Consider the following 6,000-nt stretch of genomic DNA (forward strand, 5'->3'; position numbering starts at 1 on the left):
TAATGACCGGCATGGTGCTGTGAGGAAGCGCGCTGCATGTATCTGGAGGGTGGGCGGGTTTAGGAGCAAGCGGTAGCCAATCGGAAGCCAAGAGTTTGATTGACGTCTGACCATTTCCGGTGACATCACCGGAAGTGACGTTAGGGACTTCTGGGAACGCTCTGGAGTTATCTTGGCCCACTCCTCCATGCAGATCTTCTCCAAGTTATCTAGGTTCTTTGGGTGTCTCATGTGGACTTTATTCTTGAGCTCCTTCCACAAGTTTTCAATTGGGTTAAGGTCAGGAGACTGACTAGGCCACTCCAACACCTTGACTTTTTCCCTCTTGAACCAGGCCTTGGTTTTCTTGGCTGTGTGCTTTGGGTCATTGTCTTGTTGGAAGATGAAATTACGATCCATCTTAAGATCCTTGATGGAGGAGCGGAGGTTCTTGGCCAAAATCTCCAGGTAGGCCATGCTATCCATCTTCCCATGGATGCGGACCAGATGGCCAGGCCCCTTGGCAGAGAAACAGCCCCACAGCATGATGCTGCCACCACCATGCTTGACTGTAGGGATGGTATTCTTGGGGTCGTATGCAGTGCCATCCAGTCTCCAAACGTCACGTGTGTGGTTGGCACCAAAGATCTCGATCTTGGTCTCATCAGACCATAGAACCTTAAACCAGTCTGTCTCAGAGTCCTCCAAGTGATCATGAGCAAACTGTAGACGAGCCTTGACATGACGCTTTGAAAGTAAAGGTACCTTACGGGCTCGTCTGGAACCGAGACCATTGCGGTGGCGTACGTTACTTATGGTATTGACTGAAACCAATGTCCCCACTGCCATGAGATCTTCCCGGATCTCCTTCCTTGTTGTCCTTGGGTTAGCCTTGACTCTTCGGACAAGCCTGGCCTCGGCACGGGAGGACACTTTCAAAGGCTGTCCAGGCCGTGGAAGGCTAACAGTAGTTCCATAAGCCTTCCACTTACGGATGATGTTCCCAACAGTGGAGACAGGTAGGCCCAACTCCTTGGAAAGGGTTTTGTACCCCTTGCCAGCCTTGTGACCCTCCACGATCTTGTCTCTGATGGCCTTGGAATGCTCTTTTGTCTTTCCCATGTTGACCATGTCTGAGTGCTGTTCACAAGTTTGGGGAGGGTCTTAAATAGTCAGAAAAGGCTGGCAAAAGAGATCTTTAATCCACACATGTGAAGCTCATTATTCTTGGTGCCTGAACTACTTCTTAATACTTTAGGGGGACCAAACAGAATTCTTGTGGGTTGAGGGGTTGAATAATAAATGACACTCTGAATTAACTTTTAACGTTTTAAAAAAACAAAAAAAAAGTTGCTGCAGTGCATTTCCCACTTCCAGGCTGATCTACAGTACAAATGTCACAATGCCAAGTTAATTCCGCATGTGTCAACCACCTAAATCTGCAAGGGGTTGAATACTACTTGTAGGCACTGTAATACCTAATTATGTATTATAATTTCCTCAGAATTAAATATATTTTTGTACCTTCACATAAAGAAACATTTTTTTTTTCAAACATACGAGGCCTCTGTCACATCATTCACACTTAGCAGCTGCTGATTTACTCATCTGTCACCTTCACTCTGACATTCACAGATCTGTTCAACTCAAACATTAAACATATGACGTTTTAGATATATATATATATATATACATTTAACCCAAAATTGTTGTATCCCATATATTTATTAATGCGCATTGCCATATCAATTGAATATCTTTATATTTATATACTGGATTTTGGCTGTTGGAGCTGAAAAGAGGACATCGGTAAACCAGGGGAGGAGTCCTGAGGAGATAATTTGCATATTCCCACTGCATTTTGGGGTAAGTGACGAGTCTCCGCGAGCTCAAAGAACACTGGATTTTGGCTGTTGGAGCTGAAAAGAGGACATCGGTAAACCAGGGGAGGAGTCCTGAGGAGATAATTTGCATATTCCCACTGCATTTTGGGGTAAGTGAAGAGTCTCCGCGAGCTCAAAGAACACTGGATTTTGGCTGTTGGAGCTGAAAAGATGACATCGGTAAACCAGGGGAGGAGTCCTGAGGAGATAATTTGCATATTCCCACTGCATTTTGGGGTAAGTGAAGAGTCTCCGCGAGCTCAAAGAACACTGGATTTTGGCTGTTGGAGCTGAAAAGAGGACATCGGCATTTTGAAGCTTTTTTTTTAAGCTTTTTTCACTGTTTTCAGAACATTAACAATAAGAACATGGAAGAGTCCAGGAGCCATTTGGTGAGCTGCATATCCTGCTACATGTTCACAGACTTGCCAGTGGAAAAGCCAAACTTCACATGCCAGAAATGCAAGCTTGTGTCCCTGTTGGAGGAAAAGTTGCGAAATCTAGAACAGAGGTTAACTACCTTGAAAATCATTAAGGAAAGTGAAGAGTTCTTAGACAGAGCAGAATTATCTCTTCATGATTCAGAAAGAGAAGAAATTCGAACTGCACCTGATGAAACAGAGGAATGGAAGCATGTGACCCACAGAAGCAGGAGGATTGAGAGGCAGTCAGCACCCATACTGCTCAGGAACCAGTACCAGGCTCTCACGCAGGAGAACCATGAAGAAATACAGCAAAATAAGACTTTGCCAGCAATGAATAACCTTGTAAGCCCTCAGAATCCTCCTGGATGGAAAAAGAAGAATGTTGTGAAGAAAAAACGGAGAGTGGTGGTCATGGGGGATTCCCTGTTAAGAGGAACAGAGGCCGCTATCTGCAGACCAGACATAACCTCAAGAGAAATGTGCTGTCTTCCAGGAGCAAAAATTAAAGATGTGTCTGACAGGATATCAAGATTTTTCAGACCTACAGATCACTACCCATTCCTGCTACTACATGTGGGGACAAATGACACCGCAAGAAAGGACCTGGAAACCATCTGCAGTGACTTTGAAGACTTAGGCAAGAAAGTGAAAGAATTGGGAGCGCAGGTGGTCTTCTCATCCATCCTCCCAGTGGATGGCCATGGAACAATGAGGTGGAATAAGATTCTACAGGTGAACAACTGGCTACGTCGATGGTGCCGTCAACAAGGATTTGGATTTCTGGATCACAGAATGAATTACCTATACGATGGACTACTTGCTAGAGATGGGGTGCACCTTACGAAGACTGGAAAACATGTATTTGGAAGTCGCCTTGCTACACTCATCAGAAGAGCTTTAAACTAGAACAATGTGGGAAGGGAAGCAAAAGGCCAGAAAAAGCCATACAGCTGACAAATACTATTGAGATCTCTGCTACTGGAAGTGGAAAGGAAGAACAAAGACAAAACAATTTAAATAATAAAAATATGGGAGGAAGAGAAACCAATCACAAACTAAAATGTTTTTATACAAATGCACAAAGCATGGGCAACAAACAAGGAGAATTGGAACTACTAACGCAGGAAAAGGAATATGATGTCATTGGAATCACTGAAACTTGGTGGGACGATACACATGATTGGAATAAAAGGCTAAAAGGATACAACTTATTTGCAAGAAACAGACTTGATAAACGAGGAGGAGGTGTTGCATTGTATGTTAGAAAAGCGTATATCTGCACAGAGATTGAAGCTTCAGAGACTGGGAGTTCTGTGGAAACTGTTTGGGTAAGAATACAAGGAGAGAACAACGGAAAGGACACCATTGTAGGGATTTACTACAGGCCACCTGGGCAAGCTGAAGATATGGATGAACTCTTTATGTATCAAATGACCAAGTTCTCCAAATAATATGACGTAGTGGTCATGGGAGATTTCAACTATCCAGACATTTGTTGGGAATCTCTCTCAAGTAAAACTAACAGGTCAAGCAAATTCTTATCCTCTCTTGCTGACAACTTTATCTTCCAAAAGGTAGGGGAGAAAACAAGTGGATCTGCTACTTTGGATCTAATCCTTATAAACAGGGAGGAAATGGTTGAGGAGGAAAGGTGGCTGGGACCCTAGGAGGCAGCGATCATGCTATTATAGAATTTTGCATAACTAGAGGAGGAAGACATGTGAAGACTCAAACTTCAAGGTTAGATTTTAGAAAGGCAGATTTTAAGAGACTCAGAAAGATAATACTTGGGATCCAATGGCTGGATGTCCTTAAGGACAAAAATGTCCAGGAAGGATGGGAAATTTTTAAAAATGAGATTCTCAAAGCACAATCGTTAACAATCCCGAAAAGTAGGAAGAATGGGAAGCATTTAAGGAAACCAGGATGGATGAACACAGAACTTAAACACATGCTAAAAAGAAAGAAAGAAATGTTTATTAAATGGAAAGAGGGAGGCATATCTAAAGAAGATTATAATGCAGTCTGCAGATCCAGCAGGGCACGTATCAGGTTAGCTAAAGCTGACAATGAATTAAGGCTTGCAAGAGATGTCAAAAGCAATAAAAAAGGATTTTGGGGGTATGTCAAAAGTAAAAGAAAAGTCAAAGATGCTATAGGATTTTTACAGGATGAAAATGGAGAAATGGTAAGAGAGGATGTTGAGAAGGCCGAACGTTTTAATTCTTATTTTGCATCTGTTTTCTCTCAGAAAGAAAATGTAACATCAACTGATCTCCACTGTCCTTTTAAAGGAATAGAGGAATCCAAGTTATCTGTAAACAGAAAGATTGTGAGGGAATATTTAGCTAACATAAATGAGTTCAAGTCTCCAGGTCCAGATAAATTACACCCCAGAGTACTGAAGGAGATCGTAGAAGAAATTTTAGAACCACTCTCCATAATCTTTGAAAATTCTTGGAGAACAGGAGAAGTCCCAGAAGACTGGAGAAGAGCAAATGTTGTTCCTATCTTCAAAAAGGGGAAGAAGGTGGACCCAGGGAATAGTGTTGAGCCACCCCCGTAGTGTTCGAGTTCGGTTCGGTTCGTCGAACACCCGTGTGTTCGCCGAACTGTTCGTCAAACTGTTCGTCGAACACCTTCGAACACCGTTAAAACCAATGGCAGGCAAACAAAAACACATAGAAACACATAGAAAACACCTTCAAAGGTGTCCAAAAGCTGACAAACTGCTCAGAAGACACAACTAACACATGGAAAAGTGACAAGTACATATAGTCATGCGAAAAGAAAAGAGGTGGAGGAGTAAAAGGAGGGGGAGACACAGATATAGGCATGTCATGCCCTTCTAAAATCCAAAAAGTGAGAAGCCGAGACGGCCAGTCCGCTCCTGCCCGTGCCACCTCCGTGTCGCCGGGTTTGTGCCAGAGCCGCGGTGAACCCTGACGGCCAGCCCCCCTCTCCCAATACTGGTGCCTGTCCGCTGGTGGGTCGAGAGAGCCCCCCTGTGGTGGAGGCAGCTCTAAGCTTTTTAATTTAAATTGTCCCTCTAATTTGAATGAATACACTTTAAATCCATTTACAAGGATCTATTGGAGGGCAAGTCTCATGCCAGCAGCCGCGTAATTCCAGCTCCAGTAGCGTCCACTAAAGCTGCTGCAGTTAAAAAGCTTTTATAAGGATTGAGCTCGGCTGTCCACCGCAAGGCATCCTAGTGCCAGTCCCAGCCCCTATGCCTTGGGGTGCCTCCTGATGCTCTTCACTAAGTATCCCGTGGTCCCGAAGCATTTCCTTTGAAAAAATTAAGTGTCCAAACTACAGGTGGTGTAGCTTGCTTAACAGCCGGGATAATCCGCTGACTAGCAGACACTGCTACTAGGCACAAAGTATTTCCTGGGCTAGATGCAGTTAAAAATTTGTAAGTAGATACTCTCGTTGGATGCTGAGAAAGCATTCCATAGAGTCTCCTGGCACGCCATATATGATTCTCTTAAAAAGCTTGGGGTAGGGGTCTAGGGGACCCTTTTATAGCCAAAATCACGGCCCTGTATCACAATACGTCACCTAGGCTGAAGATAAATGGAACTGTAGCACCGAGGGCTCGGTTGCTACAGACGTATTGCACCTCACCCAGAGGTGTGATATCTCACTCTCAGATAAGGATGGAGTGTGGATCAGGACCCGACACCTGCATGCATTACACCACATTGCCG

Source organism: Phyllobates terribilis, unplaced genomic scaffold, assembly GCF_046119375.1.
Source record: "Phyllobates terribilis strain yellow unplaced genomic scaffold, ASM4611937v1 Scaffold_4__5_contigs__length_816908805, whole genome shotgun sequence".
In the NCBI taxonomy this organism is placed as follows: domain Eukaryota; kingdom Metazoa; phylum Chordata; class Amphibia; order Anura; family Dendrobatidae; genus Phyllobates; species Phyllobates terribilis.